The following is a 19,398-nucleotide window of genomic DNA, read 5'->3' as shown; positions in this document are numbered from 1 at the left end:
ACTCGCGCTTTCGCAGTGAAGCATATTTTTTTGCCAAGCAAGTTTTTTTTTGCCAGCCAGAATCATAAAAACATCGATTAAAACAAACGAATTATTGTCAGTTTAAATAAAGAGGCTACCGGCTTTAAAAACTTAAAAAACTTGCTTCACAATTTCTTACGAAATTTATTTGAAGTTTTACATCTAGTTAGTATAAATATCATTGGTTTAGCTAAGAGCATAGTAACGGTTTCTGCTTACTCGCGCAGCCTAGTAAGATGGGTGCACCGCGGACGCTCAGTTGCGAATTCTTTCTTTTTTTTTTTTATCATTCCCCTTCCCGAAACCCCGAAATGAACGAAATGCGATTGGCAAGTATTTGATGCATACCTTAATACACAGTGACTAAATTGTAGTATGTGTTTTTTCCGTGCCGAAACTCTGGTCGGAAGACAGTGCATCTTTTTAGATATTTTAGAGCTTGTGGGTTATCACTAGTACCCAAGCCTTTTTATGAGTCATTAAAAAAAAATTTACAAACAAAACTGTATTCTTCTTCTTCTTTTTTTTTCCGATTGTGATCAGATTATGATTTGTACTGACGATATTACACTGTGTCTACTTCCTCGGTCTTATTTTCTTACAAACATTAACAACATTTGTAGTTTCGTAACTATCCCATTGACCCTTTCATGCACCAATTATTTTTCCATAACTAACATAATCCATAAAAAATCATCTACAAAATGACAGCGGTACTATTAACTGTTTTAATTAGACTTTTTCTACACCTTGATACATTTTGATAGCTTTACAGAACGTCAGTTTTCTTTACCCGTTGATGTAACAATTTTGCTGACAACATTTGAATACTTTGAACACTTTGCCAACGCATTAAATATTCTTGCAGTCGTACTATCTTGCGTGTTTGTGATCCCCACCACTATTGAGTTTGCGTGGCAGCATAGGTATAGCGACAATCGACTAATGGATTTTTAGAAGCCAGCGTTGCTCATACACTTTCAAAAGTAGAACTGCTCTCACTAAGATTAGTCGCGCTGGTGCTATTTCATGCGCTCCAGTTAAAAAGGAGCGCCAAGCTACCGGTTGCTAAAAAACCCGCGGTAAAGAAAGCTGAAACAGCACCTAAGAAGAAAGTCGCTGCAAAGAGTGCCACCGCAAAAGTGGACAAGAAATAACCTGTACTGCTCAATCCTTCATCAAACGGCTATTTTCATAGGTACACATTTCTTTAAAACGTTGCGCGGCATTTAGGACTTTGTCAGGTAGTAACAATTACACTAATTGAGTTTGAAAGTCACAGTAACCTCACCGGTAACTGCTCCGTGCTTTTTAGGTCGATGTATATTCTAGAAAAGGGGAGTTTGAGAGCAATTTTGAAGAAGAAAAAAAAAGGTTTTAAGTTGTTCATAGCCTAGGACGGATGCAGCAGTTTAAGTGTTTTATTTTAGCAGCTAGTTTAGCTATTCTGCACTTGGCATTGTTTGCACAATTAAATATAGCGATTGCAACAGATATTTTCATTTGAACCTATTTCGTTAATGCGTCTAATGTTTTTAAAAGATGCGTGGCTATAAAAATAGCCGTTTGAGCGGATTTTGATCTACTTACTGCTGGTGTACTTGGTAACAGCCTTGGTGCCTTCGCTCACTGCGTGTTTAGCAAGTTCACCGGGAAGTAAAAGGCGCACGGCGGTTTGAATTTCACGCGAAGAGATCGTAGATTTCTTATTTTGAAGGGCGAGCCGCGAAGCTTCAGAAGCAATTCTTTCGAAAATGTCGTTCACGAAAGAATTCATGATGCTCATTGCTTTAGAAGAAACACCGACATCAGGGTGAACTTGCTTCAGGACGTTGTAAATGTAAATGGCATAAGACTCTCGTCTCTTTCTCTTGCGCTTCTTGTCACCAGTTCCAGCGATTTTACCACCTTTCTTACCGGCGCGCTTCTCGCCTTTTTTCGCCACCTTTGGCGCTTGTTTTCCTCCGGTTTTTTGTGCGTCTGACATTTCGACGGGCCTAACAGTAAAAATTCTTTTCGTTTGTTTTCATTGCATTGCAACTGGATTTAATTTAAGATAAAGTTGTAGCCTCCAACTTGAAAACTCTTGCGTCATATGCACTTCTATTGGTTCTTAAAAGATTAAGTTGTTTGAGCATCGTTTATTTCTTTTTTACTATTGGTTAAAAAAAGGTTGACTTTGAGACCACTCTATTTTGATAAGAATAGCAAACTTTTTGCTGTTTAAAATAAAAAAAAGGCGCACGAGATCTCTGGTCCGTCTGTCTGTCTCTGCTTGTGTTAGAAAATAAAATGTCAGGACGTGGAAAAGGAGGAAAAGCTAAGGCCAAGGCAAAAACTCGATCTTTTAGAGCGGGTCTTCAGTTTCCTGTTGGTCGCGTTCACCGATTTTTGCGCAAAGGGCATTACGCCAATCGCATCGGTTCAGGCGCACCGGTCTACTTAGCTGCAGTTTTGGAATACCTCTCCGCCGAAATCTTAGAGTTAGCTGGTAATGCTGCACGCGATAACAAAAAAGCCAGGATCATTCCTCGTCACTTACAGCTAGCTGTTCGCAACGACGAAGAGTTAAACAAGTTGTTGTCAGGTGTTACAATTGCGAGCGGCGGTGTGTTGCCAAACATTCAAGCTGTGTTGCTTCCCAAAAAGAACGAGAAGGTTCCAAAGCCAGCAGCCCAGTAAACGGCGGTATAAACAACACAAAAGGCTATTTTCATAGCCACACATCCGTTAAAAATTATTGTTAAGGCGTTAGAAACTTTAAATTTTAAATTAAAGCCGTACACTATTGCCTACGACCATACCACGGTGAATACACCCGTTCTCGTCCGATCACGGAAGTTAAGCATCGTCGGGCCAGGGTAGTACTTGGATGGGTGACCGCCTGGGAACTCCTGGTGCCGTAGGCTTTTGCAACCGTTTACGAAAAAAAAAAAAAAAAGTCGCCAAAGGGGACTCCCTTTTCTTTACAAAATCTGCTTTTTCAGTTGACTCTAAGATACACAGAACTCATCCCCTGCAAAAGAATATGCATAAACACGGCCCTGCCTGGGTGGTGTCGATTGAAAGGGGAGCGACTGGTCGAAAGGTGTGTGAGGGCGCTTCTTCCGTCTCCGCATCTCTGAGGGAAAGAAAATGGCGCTCTTTTTCCTCGCACAAAAGCCAGAAAGCTAGTTTTGATGCTGAACAACAAGGGCAACGGTTAAAGGGACTATAGCCACCATAGTCAACGAGGGCCCAGGGGAAGTTTTCTTAAGGGGCCCTCGTTGTGATCAATTACATACCCAGGACCAATAGAAGTGTGCTCTAGTCATTAAAAATTAAAAACGAAAGTTAATGAAATCTTTTAAAAGTCAAAACTATTTAAATCTTTTAAAAAAATGATTTTTAAAATATCGTTTGTAGATACACGGGGATACCCGGGAATCTTCCCCGTCCTCTCGGCGGCCATGAAAGAAACCCTCGCAAGTCTAAAGTTGCACGATGTCAATGTTCCCTAGTTTTGTCGAAATGACGAAAAGACTGCAAAACTAGCTTTGAAGAGCAAAAATTTGTAAGATTCGTCAATCGTCGTTACGTATCTCTGGCAACGTTGCGTATTGACGTGTCAACTTGCCAAAATGTTTCGGTCGTTGTCGTTTCTTTCTAAGATCAACACGTAGGAATCAGAGCTGTTTTCATGAAAATAATGAACGGTAGTAAAAGAATGCATTTCACCGCACCAGAATCCAATATGCGATATGCATAAATGGTTGACAATTGTTGTTACTGTTGCTGCTGCTGTTGTTGTTACTATTGTTACTGTTAGATCGTTATTGCTAATGCTTATTTTTTTGTGGTCGTTGCTATTGTCAGTATTACTATTATCGTTAGTTTATCGATGCTATCGTTAATTTTTGTTATTGTCGTTATTGTTATCTTCATCGTTGTCATTATTTTCGTTGTCACTATTGATATCGATTTTCTTATTGCTACTGTTTGTTATTTTAACTATTATTATCGTCATTGTTTTTTATTACAGCGACTCGTTTTCACTGTTGTGACTGTCACATTTTGTTCCGCCGTCGAGTGATTTCCGGGATTGTAACCGGTCGATCACGCTTGCTGGTTGTCACGTTGAAACGATTCTCGTCGCTCCTATGCTTATTTGGTTGCCTCTTTGCGATTCTTAGATTTTTATTGATTTTGTACAAAAAAAAAAAAAAACAAAAAAAAAAAAAACAACAACTTTTGAAATAAATAAAATTTATTTGCACTTATAGCAGACTTTGTATGCGCCTCTCAAAATATGCAGTAGACTCTTAGGGGTGAGAGGAGAGGTTTTTTTTTTAAGTCGTTAGAGGAGGGGGCGAGCGCGAACGCAGGCCCCCACTACCAGAAATTGTACGGTCGAGTTACCGACGTTAGCGGTAATCGCAGGGGTCAGCCCAGGCGAAGTGCAATGCAAGAGCCTCACCCTGGAAGAAGCCCCATGTTGATCAGATATTATGATTTTTATTTCGGGTCCTCCAGCTAGTTGCCTTGCGGACCCTAGTCATGATTTACACGAGTGTTCGTTAACAAAGTTAAAGAAATTAAAAAAAAATAAACTCGTGGCAATCATGACGGCGAACAGAACATGGCCAAAAAAATTCAAAATAAAAAAATAAAAAGTAAAAGGCCAAAACCAAAAGTAAAAAGGAAAAAAAGAAAAAAGAAAAACGAAAAGGTTTCAACGAATAAGAGCTTTTTAAGATCATCGCAAAAAACTACTCAGTTTCAATTTTATTTCTAGTTTATTTTCATCGTTCCAAATGTTTTTTGTTTCTTTGAAAAATTCCTCTAAAGTGTTACTTTCTTTTGCTATTTGGTATTCAGTATTTATTATTTTTTTAAGTTTCCCTTCAAATTCTTTTAGGAGGTTCTCTTTCGAGACAGTGGTTCGCTCATGATGTGCTCTCATTCTATTACAATATATGTGGAAGAAAAGTTCATTAAAAATAAAGTTACCAAATTTATATTCATGCGCGCTATCATTAGGTCCAAATAAAAAGAGTTTAAAAGTATTTTTAAAAGGTTCGGTTTTGGGATACAAAATGTTTAAAAAAGAGACTGCGTATTTTATTAAAGGTTGCACCTTTTCACAGTTGAACAACATGTGCGGTAGATTTTCGCTTTCTTTCATACATTGCGGGCATAGGTCGTCACTGACGTAGCCTCTTTTTTTAAAAATTGCGTTTGTGGGCAATGCAAAATGAATGGCTTTATATTTAATTTCGCTCGCTTTATTGTTCTTTTGGCTTTTGTGTATTTTATAGAAAAGTTTTTCCCACTCCATTTCGGTAGTGTTGAGCATGTTTTCTTTGAAAATTTTATTCCATTTTAAAAAATGTGTTTTTGTTTTTGCAACTTCTTTTTCCATTAGAATTTTATAGATGGTTTTGGGTTTTAAATTTTGAATGTTTATTTTTGAGTTATTCGACACCGTTAAAGTCAGGTCGGCTTTGTTGTGGTCGTAGTTTTGATGTTCGTTTTCGATTTTGTGTTTCCAGTCGGGGGGGAGGGAGGATGTGATTTGTTTGAGTTCGTTTTCGGTTAGATTTATCAGTCTGTTGTCAAGGAAGCCCGGTCTGAATACGTTGGAAATGTCGGCCAGTTTTATCAGTTCGTTTCGTTTTGCGTTGTTTGTCGGTGTTAGAGTTTTGTTTTGTTTGCGTATATGTGGGTTGTAGAAGATGGGTTGTCTCAGTATTTGTTCTATGGTGAGGTGTTTATGCGTTTGGTATTTTGTCAGTTCGGTCCAGTCATTGATCATTTGTCTGTAGTATAGAGGTAAGGTCTTGAGGGTCGCGTCTGAGTGTGTGGTCAGAAAAACTAGGTTTCCCTGACCGGCGTTTCTGTATTTGTTTAGTATGTGTTCGGCTGTGTCGCGCCAAGGTCCTGTGTTTTTGCCGTTGAAAAGTTTGGACACCCAGCTCGCTTGAATGGATTTGAGTTTTTCGCTGATGTTTATTATTTTGAGTCCACCCTTTTCAATCGGCAGTTTTGAGATGTTTTTGTTTGTTTTGATATTTTTGTTGTCCCACAAATAGTTTTGAATGATGTTTTCGAGGTTAGTAATAAGTTTTTGGCAGGGTAGAGGTAGGGTAAAGGCAAGGTGCCACATGCCGCTGAGTAGCGACTGGTTTATAATTAGCGCCTTGCCCTTAAAGGAGAGTTTAACCCTCGACCATTTGAGGATTTTCTCTCGAACTTTGCCTACCTCTTCCCTCCACTGTTTGTGGGCGCTGTACTCATTGTTGTTGGAAAAGAGAACTCCTAAGCTCCTGAAGCAGGGATCTCCCCACTCGAAGCCTAGGTAGTCCTCCTTGTTTTGAGTGATGTTGGTACCTAACCACAGTCCTTGGCATTTGTCGCGGTTCAGTTTTGTTCCAGTAGCTCTGTAATTAATGTCTAGTGCGTGTCCAAGTTCGGTAATTGAGTCGTCTCCGGTCAAGTAGAAGTTGGTGTCGTCAGCATATTGAAGTATTTTTGTTTCATTTTTGTTAATCATAATTCCTTTTATTTTTGGGTTTTTTCTTATATAGCCCGCAAAAATTTCAGCTTGGATGTTGTAAAGCATCATTGAAAGGGGACAACCTTGTCTTACTCCTCTGATTACTTTGATATTTTGGGAAAGAAAACCGTTTATTTTAACGCGCGCGGATATGTCGTAATAAAGCGTTTTTATAAAATTAGTAAATAAAAAACCGAAGCCGAAAAATCGTAGGCTATCAAATAAAAAAATACGATCCACCCTGTCGAAGGCCTTCACCTGGTCTATGGAGATTATCGAGGCGTTCATTTTGTTTTCATGGGCTATTTTTATGATATCTCTTGTGTAACTGAGGTTGTCATAGATGGTCCTGTCCGGGATACATGCCGTCTGGCATTCGCTAATTATTTGCGGGAGGACATGTCTCAACCTGTTGGCCAGGACCTTCGACAGTATTTTATAATCAGTGTTCAGGAGAGATATCGGTCTCCAGTTATTAATATCTTTTTTTTCTCCTTTTTTGTAGAGGCATATAATTATAGCTTGTTTTTGTGACTCCGTCATTTCGCCGTGTTTTAGGACGGAGTTGTACAAAGCAAGCATCGCTTCCCCCAAAAGGGGAAAGCCGGCTTTGTAAAACTCCGCGGTTAGTCCATCGGATCCCGGAGATTTATTGTTCTCCAGTTCTATTATCGCTTTTTTTATTTCAAAAAGTTCTATCGGTTTTTGGAGAATTTTTTTGTTGTTTTTTGATATTTTTTTGGATTCAGTATTTTGGAAAAAATGCTTTTGGCTTGAGAGGTCTCTCTCTTCGGTATTATAAAGTTTTTTATAGAAATTCTCGAATTCAGCAATAATGTCGCGGGAGTGTGTTTTTGTTTCTCCGGCTTCCGAATTAATTTCGGTAATGACGGATTTTGCTAATTTGTTTTTTTCGAGATTTAAGAAATATTTGTTGCATTTTTCGCCTTGATATCTCCATTTAATTCTTGCGCGTATCGCAGCTCCTATCGCTCTATTTTTTTCAAAATATTCTAATTTGTTTTTTAGTTCTCTACAAAGAATTACCATGTTGGTGTTTTTATGCATCTTTTTTTGTGCGTTTTTTAATTTTTTTCTTAGTTTGTATTCTTCTTTTCTTTTGTTTTTTGCTTCTATTTTGCTGTAAGCTTGAGCATGGTTTTTAATTGCTTTTTTGAGCGCTTCCCACCAGTCGGTGATGTTTTCAAAACTGTTTTTTTGTTCAATTTCTTTTGAAAGGAGGTTTTTAAGTTGCGACTGATAGTTTTCATTTTTCAAATGTTTGTTATTTAGGATCCAAATTTCCTTTCCGAAATCAACTTTTTGTAGTGTTATTTTCGCAGTTATGGCATTATAGTGGTCAGAGAACGTCGCCGGCACGTGGCTAGTTGTTACATATTGCCTTGCGCTTTTGCTGATGTAAAGTCTGTCTAGCCTAGAATGCGTCACGTTGTTAGTAGATCTGTAAGTAAATTCCTCTTTGGTGATGTTAAAGGTACGCCACATATCTTCGAGGTCGAATCTGTTTAGGAGGTTTTTTAGGCTCTGTGACGAGCCGCACGTTTTTCTATAGAGTTTTGGATATCTATCGGCCTCGTCAAGAACCATGTTAAAATCTCCTCCACAGACGACTAAATACTCGCTCAGATCAAAACTTTGTAATAGTTTTATTATTTTTTGAAAAATATTTTTTCTTTCGTTTTGTTGTAGTTTTGTATGACCAGATGTGGCGTAGATATTTATTAAGAGGAATTTTTGTTCCTTTGTTCTAGTAGCCAGAATGTTGAAATTGCCATTTACATCAGCATGCTCAAAGAAAATTTCATTGAGGTAATTAGCGCATAGAATTGCGGTGCCGCGTGTTCTCTCGCCACCAGCAGAAAAGAACGCAGAGGCGTTCCATTCTGTTGCCATATGTAGATTTTCTTTTTGATTAAGGTGAGTTTCTTGGATGAAAATAAAATCGCTTTTAAGTTTTTTAAAGTTTTTCAGTACAGTTTTTCTTTTAAATTCGTTTTTTAAACCAGAAACGTTTGCTGAATAAATTTTTACGCTGCTCATTTTTAACAGGTGAGTACCGTCGACCTGATGGGTCGTCTATCTCTATTGTTTTTTTGATATAAAAAAGTATAAGAAACACACAAAAAAAAAAAAAAAAAAAAAAAAAAAAAAAAAAAAAAAAAATACATAAAAAGAAAAAAGAAGGAAAGAGAAGGCGCACTAAGTATGATCGCTGAGATAATAAAAAAAAAATTTATAAAGTTTTCTCACCCGATCGATTGGTTGAGTGTTTTTTGATTTAGATGTTTCTTTTTTACATCCGCTTTTTGTGGTGTTTGTGGTGGGGCGCTTCTTTTTATTATTTTCTCAACTTTCTTCCATTTTTCTGCATTCGTTTCGTCGTTTTCTGTCGTGTTCTCTTTCTCTTTCTGTAATTCGACTCGCCTTTCGCTCTCTTTATATTCCCTGTCCCTGTTTCTTTGGTTCATTTTGTCATTTGCTGATCTCACAAAGTTTAGGAGACCTTCATCTGATACAACATCAAAGTCTATTTCAACAAAATCTTTTTTCTTTTGTTTCGGTTCACTTTTCTGTTCTGTTTTGGTAGTTTCTTCTTTTTTTGTTGTTTTTGTGGGTGGTTCATGTTTGTTTTTAACTTCTATGGTAGTGGTTTCATTTGAGGGGGTTGTGTTTTCCTCATTTTTTGGATTTTCTGTATGGGCTAGAGCCACCGCCTTTTGTATTTGTGATATTTGTGATACATGAGCAGCTATTGTTGCTTCATTTGATGGAGCAGTACACCTGGTGTTAGGGGGGTGTGCGTTGCCGCATACTCTGCAAAAGAAAGACTTTCCAGCGAAATGCAGCGCAATACGCATCCCCTCGATTTCAATATGGTGTGGTACTTTCTCTAGCTGGACTTTTAGTTTTACTCTGAAAAGTCTTCTCCCGTCTTTTACGCTTTTGTCAAAGTCATAGGTGGTGTGCGTGATGCTATAAGTTTCTTCGATAAAGGGCACCATTTGTTCTAGAATTTGTTTGTCCTCAATTAGCGGATCGCACTTTACGGTAATGAGGAATCCCTGTTCTGTGCGTCTTCTTTTCGGGATGTGTTTGTTACAATTACTGATGTAGAAATCGTGGTTTAAAAAAGCGTCAGCATCTTCAGTTCTATGAAAATCTACAATCCAGTTTCCCCTGTTTGTGTATAAGAGGCTGGATATTTTACCTTTTCCTACTATATCTTGAATTTTTTCGTTTAGTTCTTTAGCTCTATTTTCGATATACTTTCGGTTAAAAGCCTCAGCGGGATCCATGGAGACATTGAAATCCACCACTTTGCTCAAACGTGAAGTCGCTCCTCCAAGTTTCGTAGTTTCGGCGTACGAAGCCATTTCTCTTGAAGTTTCGGAAAGAAGAAAATCAGCGAGAGTAGTTTACGATGATGATAGCTCTTATCTTTTGCCTGGCGGAAGAAAAAAGACCAATGTTGATCAGGTTTACTTCCCCGTCAGGTAAGTATGCTTTTCCCGTTGTGTGGGCAGCCTCGGACGTGCCCCAATCTTCTCAATTGTGGGTTTTCGATTGCACACCGCATCGTCCCGTTTGTTTGCTTTTTTTTTTTCCTTCTCTATAGTATGGGCCGCGCTCAGCAGTAGTGCAACGCCGAGGCAACCCGCGGTCAGGGCGAGGTAAACCTACGATCCCTTGACCAAATGCCAAAAATCAGATTAATATATGAGCCGGACTATGCCGGCGTACCAGATATTAAACTGATAAGAACAGATACTACACTTGATCTTTTTTTTTTTTTTTTATTTCCTTTAACGTCTCATCAGCCATCGGCAGCTGTGGACGGGAGGATGTTCGGCGCTTGCCTACGTCACCCCATTTTACGTCTTGTCGACTGATGTTAAAGCCAACCCTTGACGGATCTACCTTGAGGCCCCCGAGTACTCGAGTTAACGAATATTCCCGGATCCTCTGCCCGACTTTAGCAGCTCATGACCAAAGCTTCGCACACCACCCATGACCGCCTCATCGGATTTTTTACACCACCAAGTGGTGCCCGACTTTTCGACACTGAGCCTCATTCGGATCAATACACCATTAAATGATGGTGTCCGACTTTTTGGCCCAGCACCTCATCGGATTTTTTACACCACCTAGTGGTGCCCGACTTTTCGGCGTAAGGATGATGATACTACACTTGATCTTAGCCATTAGGCCGAGAAGCGATACTTTTTGCAACGACTTTGTCCCGGCTCCCTCCCTCTCAACGAAAAAACTTGTGGACATTTGAATGATCAAGTCGATGGGTAACTTTAAGTTTCAACGATGAAAACATGGCTTTCTTGTACTGCATCAATTTCACTCTAAAACATTTGGGCTTTTTTTCAAAAATAACCCAGCTTCTTTCAAAAATAACAAGCTTCTTTCAAAAATAACCCAATTAACCAAAACATAAAAAACGTTTAAAGGCTTTTAAATTTAACGCTGGGCAGCAGATGTGATCAAAGGCCAAGTTGAACAACTGAAAATCAACTCTGTATATGAGCGTCCGACAGATTTCTCTGTCAAAAAGCATTTTGAGAACCTCTGTATTTAAATGTTCTTTTCAACTGTTGTAATGACAGTACTTTAATTCATCACCAGGGTCGCCAAGAAACAGCAGAGTTTAGGAGGACTTGCTTGTCATTAGCCTCGATCCTTTCCCAAGTAGTAATTCCTCACAAAGTCTAAAAAAACAAGCTTGAAAGTTTAAAAATTGGGATGGTGCAAATTAAGTTAAGAATTTAAACTGAGTAGCAAGAAAATATTTTTCAGATACTTTAGTTATTGCAAGAAATGAACACTTTAAATGTTTACTGACAAAAAGGTAAAACAATTTTAAAAAGTGACCTAAAACATCCACTGACAAAATATCAAATGACAAATGGAAAATGAAAAAATTTATGACACTAAACCGACACAGCATTAGGTTAGCAAAGGTAAAGCATACATACCTTGCACACTGTATCTGCATTTTTCCAATCACAAACTCGCAGAGCGTGGTAAAAGTTAATGAGACCTGGAACAATAAGCAAAGTATTTTTTTTAAATATTACATTTTTTAACATATTACCTAACCTAAATTAAGCCTGCAAATGTATTTGCGTACAAATTAGAAGCTCAGGATTGATGGAGAATAAACTTAAAAATATAATTCCCAAGTCAGTTAAAAGGATGTTTACTTGTTGGCTAAAGGTCAACTTTTTCAAACTATCACTTTTAAAAAATGGTTCTGGTAAACTATCGAAGAAACATGACTTACCTTTTTCTTGAAACTTTAACTGCTTCAATATTATATGCTCTGCTAACCTAACTTAACCCTTAACCTTGCCCCAGGACAACACTCAAAATTCTCTTTCAATAACTTATTTTCAATAATCAGACTTGCTACCTGAGGCTGAGTTAACTTTAGCAGTAACTCTATAAAACATAATGTGAGAAAGCCAAACAAAAGGTTCAGTTCAAAATGTAATGAGTATGTAATTTTTTTAAAATTTTATCGCATATCTTTAATCGAATTAAAGGGATCATTCCAAAGAAGCTATAGATTGTCCAGTGAAAAGCATACCTAATTAAGCATTACTTTATTGGGGTTGTGTCAGTATAACTGTAAATGAAACAAAGCTATGAACAAACTAAAGAAATAGGTAAAAGTCTTAGAAAGATCCTATTTCTGTTTCACTCACCAATAAAATCAAGAAGAATTTCCCACTTCTTATTCATTGAGTGGGATGCTCTAAAGAGTATTGCAACTTGCATTCTGGATAATCCAGGAACTCAGAACAAACTCTGTAACTGCACTCATGAAAGTCTTTTGTGACTACTCCTTCATAAAGTTGATGCTTCTAAAAATGAAAATTTATTTTTGAAAGGATTTTTTCATCAGAAACTATTCTTAAGTATTTGAAGACTTGAAAAAGTAAAGTGGGCACAACAATAGGGGTTAAACTGCTTCAAATTTTAAAACACAAACACCAAAATAAGGTGAAAAGATTGAAAATAAAATAGCACAGTACTTTTTATTACCTTAAAGCATTCTTGAAAAATCGTTAAAAAAACTGTGTGAACTCCTCTAAACTTGTCACTTGTCTTGGTTTTGGCATCAGCTACTGTATGAGAAGATAAAACAGGATTTAATTTGTTTAGTTTCCCTTTTTTTTATTTTCTTTTTTTTTTTCGAAACAAGCTAAAAGCACCTTTTCTGCTCTTGACGCTACGCCAACACCAAAAATTTCAGTAGGACTGCGCGTAACCACTGCACCGTTGTTAAACTCAATGATATGCACTTTACCGCAAAATTAACGCACCACTTATAAATTCCGACTTATTTTGAAAAATATTACGTATTTCCCGGATTTATCAAATACAAAGTCGATAATAATGTTTATTGTGACGTCATTTGTAGGCTTTATTCCGTTTTAGTTTCCAAATTGTAGCAGCTTTTCATAAGCAGCACGTTTTGCTGTAACTAAACCTCACTTTTAAAAGAAAAGTATGTATAAAGTTAGTATGAACAGATGTGTTGCTCAATGATAACTGTCATTTGAGCAACACGTCTGTTCTGACTTCTCAACGATACATAAGCTGACATTTTAAAACCTTTTTTGGTACCTCTTGCATCGTTCATGGGAGATGGATTCCTTCTTATGTAAGATAATGCTAGACCACATACGGCGCATGTTGTTACTGAATACTTACAAAATGCTACTATTCAAGTTTTGGAGTGGCCGGCTTGCAGTCCAGATATGAACCCAATAGAGCATCTTTGGGGCATAATGGCACGCTGTGTTAGAAGTCAACATCCACCACCTAGACGAGTTGCGACAAAGTCTTATCCGCGTATGTGAAGATATCCTTCAAGAAACGATTACACCTCTAATTAAAAGAAATCCACGGTGCTGTCTGGCTGCAACAACATCAAGATGTGGCAACACTAGATATTGATAAGTCAAAAATGTTACATTTTAAGCTGTATTAGTGTGCATAACAACAATAATCATCTTAGTTTATTTTGTTACTTACCTTAATTTTATTACTTACCATATTTCTAGTTTTAGTTTGTTTTTCTTTCTTTTCTTTTCTTTTCTCACCATCCTCAAAGTCGCTTTTATTATTATCATCGAAATAACTGTGTTCATGTGTTCTATTCTTAACACGTTTGTCAAAATATATGACCACAATTAAAATAAATCGAAATGTATGTGGTGCGTTAATTTTGCGGTTAAGTGTATATTAACTAGATATTTAACTCGCGCTTTCGCAGTGAAGCATATTTTTTTGCCAAGCAAGTTTTTTTTTGCCAGCCAGAATCATAAAAACATCGATTAAAACAAACGAATTATTGTCAGTTTAAATAAAGAGGCTACCGGCTTTAAAAACTTAAAAAACTTGCTTCACAATTTCTTACGAAATTTATTTGAAGTTTTACATCTAGTTAGTATAAATATCATTGGTTTAGCTAAGAGCATAGTAACGGTTTCTGCTTACTCGCGCAGCCTAGTAAGATGGGTGCACCGCGGACGCTCAGTTGCGAATTCTTTCTTTTTTTTTTTTATCATTCCCCTTCCCGAAACCCCGAAATGAACGAAATGCGATTGGCAAGTATTTGATGCATACCTTAATACACAGTGACTAAATTGTAGTATGTGTTTTTTCCGTGCCGAAACTCTGGTCGGAAGACAGTGCATCTTTTTAGATATTTTAGAGCTTGTGGGTTATCACTAGTACCCAAGCCTTTTTATGAGTCATTAAAAAAAAATTTACAAACAAAACTGTATTCTTCTTCTTCTTTTTTTTTCCGATTGTGATCAGATTATGATTTGTACTGACGATATTACACTGTGTCTACTTCCTCGGTCTTATTTTCTTACAAACATTAACAACATTTGTAGTTTCGTAACTATCCCATTGACCCTTTCATGCACCAATTATTTTTCCATAACTAACATAATCCATAAAAAATCATCTACAAAATGACAGCGGTACTATTAACTGTTTTAATTAGACTTTTTCTACACCTTGATACATTTTGATAGCTTTACAGAACGTCAGTTTTCTTTACCCGTTGATGTAACAATTTTGCTGACAACATTTGAATACTTTGAACACTTTGCCAACGCATTAAATATTCTTGCAGTCGTACTATCTTGCGTGTTTGTGATCCCCACCACTATTGAGTTTGCGTGGCAGCATAGGTATAGCGACAATCGACTAATGGATTTTTAGAAGCCAGCGTTGCTCATACACTTTCAAAAGTAGAACTGCTCTCACTAAGATTAGTCGCGCTGGTGCTATTTCATGCGCTCCAGTTAAAAAGGAGCGCCAAGCTACCGGTTGCTAAAAAACCCGCGGTAAAGAAAGCTGAAACAGCACCTAAGAAGAAAGTCGCTGCAAAGAGTGCCACCGCAAAAGTGGACAAGAAATAACCTGTACTGCTCAATCCTTCATCAAACGGCTATTTTCATAGGTACACATTTCTTTAAAACGTTGCGCGGCATTTAGGACTTTGTCAGGTAGTAACAATTACACTAATTGAGTTTGAAAGTCACAGTAACCTCACCGGTAACTGCTCCGTGCTTTTTAGGTCGATGTATATTCTAGAAAAGGGGAGTTTGAGAGCAATTTTGAAGAAGAAAAAAAAAGGTTTTAAGTTGTTCATAGCCTAGGACGGATGCAGCAGTTTAAGTGTTTTATTTTAGCAGCTAGTTTAGCTATTCTGCACTTGGCATTGTTTGCACAATTAAATATAGCGATTGCAACAGATATTTTCATTTGAACCTATTTCGTTAATGCGTCTAATGTTTTTAAAAGATGCGTGGCTATAAAAATAGCCGTTTGAGCGGATTTTGATCTACTTACTGCTGGTGTACTTGGTAACAGCCTTGGTGCCTTCGCTCACTGCGTGTTTAGCAAGTTCACCGGGAAGTAAAAGGCGCACGGCGGTTTGAATTTCACGCGAAGAGATCGTAGATTTCTTATTTTGAAGGGCGAGCCGCGAAGCTTCAGAAGCAATTCTTTCGAAAATGTCGTTCACGAAAGAATTCATGATGCTCATTGCTTTAGAAGAAACACCGACATCAGGGTGAACTTGCTTCAGGACGTTGTAAATGTAAATGGCATAAGACTCTCGTCTCTTTCTCTTGCGCTTCTTGTCACCAGTTCCAGCGATTTTACCACCTTTCTTACCGGCGCGCTTCTCGCCTTTTTTCGCCACCTTTGGCGCTTGTTTTCCTCCGGTTTTTTGTGCGTCTGACATTTCGACGGGCCTAACAGTAAAAATTCTTTTCGTTTGTTTTCATTGCATTGCAACTGGATTTAATTTAAGATAAAGTTGTAGCCTCCAACTTGAAAACTCTTGCGTCATATGCACTTCTATTGGTTCTTAAAAGATTAAGTTGTTTGAGCATCGTTTATTTCTTTTTTACTATTGGTTAAAAAAAGGTTGACTTTGAGACCACTCTATTTTGATAAGAATAGCAAACTTTTTGCTGTTTAAAATAAAAAAAAGGCGCACGAGATCTCTGGTCCGTCTGTCTGTCTCTGCTTGTGTTAGAAAATAAAATGTCAGGACGTGGAAAAGGAGGAAAAGCTAAGGCCAAGGCAAAAACTCGATCTTTTAGAGCGGGTCTTCAGTTTCCTGTTGGTCGCGTTCACCGATTTTTGCGCAAAGGGCATTACGCCAATCGCATCGGTTCAGGCGCACCGGTCTACTTAGCTGCAGTTTTGGAATACCTCTCCGCCGAAATCTTAGAGTTAGCTGGTAATGCTGCACGCGATAACAAAAAAGCCAGGATCATTCCTCGTCACTTACAGCTAGCTGTTCGCAACGACGAAGAGTTAAACAAGTTGTTGTCAGGTGTTACAATTGCGAGCGGCGGTGTGTTGCCAAACATTCAAGCTGTGTTGCTTCCCAAAAAGAACGAGAAGGTTCCAAAGCCAGCAGCCCAGTAAACGGCGGTATAAACAACACAAAAGGCTATTTTCATAGCCACACATCCGTTAAAAATTATTGTTAAGGCGTTAGAAACTTTAAATTTTAAATTAAAGCCGTACACTATTGCCTACGACCATACCACGGTGAATACACCCGTTCTCGTCCGATCACGGAAGTTAAGCATCGTCGGGCCAGGGTAGTACTTGGATGGGTGACCGCCTGGGAACTCCTGGTGCCGTAGGCTTTTGCAACCGTTTACGAAAAAAAAAAAAAAAAGTCGCCAAAGGGGACTCCCTTTTCTTTACAAAATCTGCTTTTTCAGTTGACTCTAAGATACACAGAACTCATCCCCTGCAAAAGAATATGCATAAACACGGCCCTGCCTGGGTGGTGTCGATTGAAAGGGGAGCGACTGGTCGAAAGGTGTGTGAGGGCGCTTCTTCCGTCTCCGCATCTCTGAGGGAAAGAAAATGGCGCTCTTTTTCCTCGCACAAAAGCCAGAAAGCTAGTTTTGATGCTGAACAACAAGGGCAACGGTTAAAGGGACTATAGCCACCATAGTCAACGAGGGCCCAGGGGAAGTTTTCTTAAGGGGCCCTCGTTGTGATCAATTACATACCCAGGACCAATAGAAGTGTGCTCTAGTCATTAAAAATTAAAAACGAAAGTTAATGAAATCTTTTAAAAGTCAAAACTATTTAAATCTTTTAAAAAAATGATTTTTAAAATATCGTTTGTAGATACACGGGGATACCCGGGAATCTTCCCCGTCCTCTCGGCGGCCATGAAAGAAACCCTCGCAAGTCTAAAGTTGCACGATGTCAATGTTCCCTAGTTTTGTCGAAATGACGAAAAGACTGCAAAACTAGCTTTGAAGAGCAAAAATTTGTAAGATTCGTCAATCGTCGTTACGTATCTCTGGCAACGTTGCGTATTGACGTGTCAACTTGCCAAAATGTTTCGGTCGTTGTCGTTTCTTTCTAAGATCAACACGTAGGAATCAGAGCTGTTTTCATGAAAATAATGAACGGTAGTAAAAGAATGCATTTCACCGCACCAGAATCCAATATGCGATATGCATAAATGGTTGACAATTGTTGTTACTGTTGCTGCTGCTGTTGTTGTTACTATTGTTACTGTTAGATCGTTATTGCTAATGCTTATTTTTTTGTGGTCGTTGCTATTGTCAGTATTACTATTATCGTTAGTTTATCGATGCTATCGTTAATTTTTGTTATTGTCGTTATTGTTATCTTCATCGTTGTCATTATTTTCGTTGTCACTATTGATATCGATTTTCTTATTGCTACTGTTTGTTATTTTAACTATTATTATCGTCATTGTTTTTTATTACAGCGACTCGTTTTCACTGTTGTGACTGTCACATTTTGTTCCGCCGTCGAGTGATTTCCGGGATTGTAACCGGTCGATCACGCTTGCTGGTTGTCACGTTGAAACGATTCTCGTCGCTCCTATGCTTATTTGGTTGCCTCTTTGCGATTCTTAGATTTTTATTGATTTTGTACAAAAAAAAAAAAAAACAAAAAAAAAAAAAACAACAACTTTTGAAATAAATAAAATTTATTTGCACTTATAGCAGACTTTGTATGCGCCTCTCAAAATATGCAGTAGACTCTTAGGGGTGAGAGGAGAGGTTTTTTTTTTAAGTCGTTAGAGGAGGGGGCGAGCGCGAACGCAGGCCCCCACTACCAGAAATTGTACGGTCGAGTTACCGACGTTAGCGGTAATCGCAGGGGTCAGCCCAGGCGAAGTGCAATGCAAGAGCCTCACCCTGGAAGAAGCCCCATGTTGATCAGATATTATGATTTTTATTTCGGGTCCTCCAGCTAGTTGCCTTGCGGACCCTAGTCATGATATACACGAGTTTCCGTTTACAATATTAAAAAAATGAAAAATATATAATCTCGTGACTATCATGACGCGAACAAAAAGTGGCCTCAAAAAAATAAAAGAAAAAGTGAAAAAAAAAGGCCAGAAAAAGTAACCAAAAGAAAATATTCTAAAAAAAGGAAATGAAAAAGTTTAAAAGTTTCAAATGGAGAGCAGAGTTGATTACTTCAAAAAAGCGTCTCAAATTTGCTTATTTTTTGGAATTCGAATTTCATTGAGAAATTATTGCCTTATATGGAGCGTTGTTCGCGTGTTTTTATCTCCTCCTTTGGTTATATAGAAAATAATGTTTTAACAATATAGCGTTTAAAAAATAAAAATTTGAAATAAATTTGACTAAAATTAAATGTTTAGTGTTTTTAATTTTCTTTCATTAAGAAGTGTTAATTCTCTTGATGTCTTTTTTCCTTGGAGTCGGAGGCGGTCCGCTCCTTTTATTTGTAGTTTTCTCGTCGCTTTCTTTTTGTTGTCTTTTTTCTTTCCTAATTTCTGTTTTTGATTTTACTAAAGTGAACTCTGTCTCCTTTTCACTTATATCTAAATTTCTGCTCTGGGTTAACTCATTAAGCTTTTCAACTAATAAACAACGGATATCGTATGGTAGGCTTCTTAGTTCTTCTTGAAATTCTTCGTTTATTTCAGTGGCGGTCACTTTCTTCATTAAGTCAAATATATATTCGTCGGTGATAAGTTCTTTTTCCTCGATATTTGTTTGGATGTTATTTTGTGAGTTCGAAGTTATAGTGTTCTTTTCTAAAGTAGAATCATTTAAATTTACTGGTTGGGTGGTCACTCTGATATTATTTTTTTCCTTAGGTGATTCTTCTTCGTCACTAGTTGGTTCTGTGTTTTTATTCATCTCGGCGTCATTTTTTTTCATTTCTGTGCATCTAGCATTCGGGGGATGCGAGTTCTTGCACACTCCGCACAGGAAGGACTTTCCAGC

At 37.9% G+C, this 19,398-nt stretch overlaps 2 non-coding genes and 3 pseudogenes across 2 annotated transcripts; 2 read left to right on the top strand and 3 right to left on the bottom strand.

Annotated features, from left to right (window-relative positions):
• The first annotated feature begins 2,811 nt into the window (after positions 1-2,811).
• LOC149879735 (5S ribosomal RNA) lies at positions 2,812-2,930 on the top strand. Its single transcript, XR_016446578.1, has one exon. It is a non-coding gene; the product is annotated as a 5S ribosomal RNA (ribosomal RNA).
• Positions 2,931-4,364: 1,434 nt separating this feature from the next.
• Positions 4,365-4,502, bottom strand: LOC149879734 (U1 spliceosomal RNA; annotated as a pseudogene).
• A 5,687-nt stretch (positions 4,503-10,189) lies between these two features.
• LOC149879733 (U2 spliceosomal RNA) lies at positions 10,190-10,423 on the bottom strand (annotated as a pseudogene).
• Positions 10,424-16,666: 6,243 nt separating this feature from the next.
• Positions 16,667-16,785, top strand: LOC149879732 (5S ribosomal RNA). Its single transcript, XR_016446577.1, has one exon. It is a non-coding gene; the product is annotated as a 5S ribosomal RNA (ribosomal RNA).
• Positions 16,786-18,219: 1,434 nt separating this feature from the next.
• On the bottom strand, positions 18,220-18,357 carry LOC149879731 (U1 spliceosomal RNA; annotated as a pseudogene).
• Between the last annotated feature and the right edge of the window lie 1,041 nt (positions 18,358-19,398).

This window comes from Hydra viridissima, unplaced genomic scaffold (assembly GCF_058129835.1).
Source record: "Hydra viridissima isolate aposymbiotic clone 2 unplaced genomic scaffold, HvirCarnegie_v1 scaffold_13, whole genome shotgun sequence".
NCBI classification, from domain to species: Eukaryota; Metazoa; Cnidaria; class Hydrozoa; order Anthoathecata; family Hydridae; genus Hydra; species Hydra viridissima.
The sequence above is the reverse complement of the archived record's forward strand: the minus strand, read 5'-3'. Positions and strand labels throughout refer to the sequence as shown.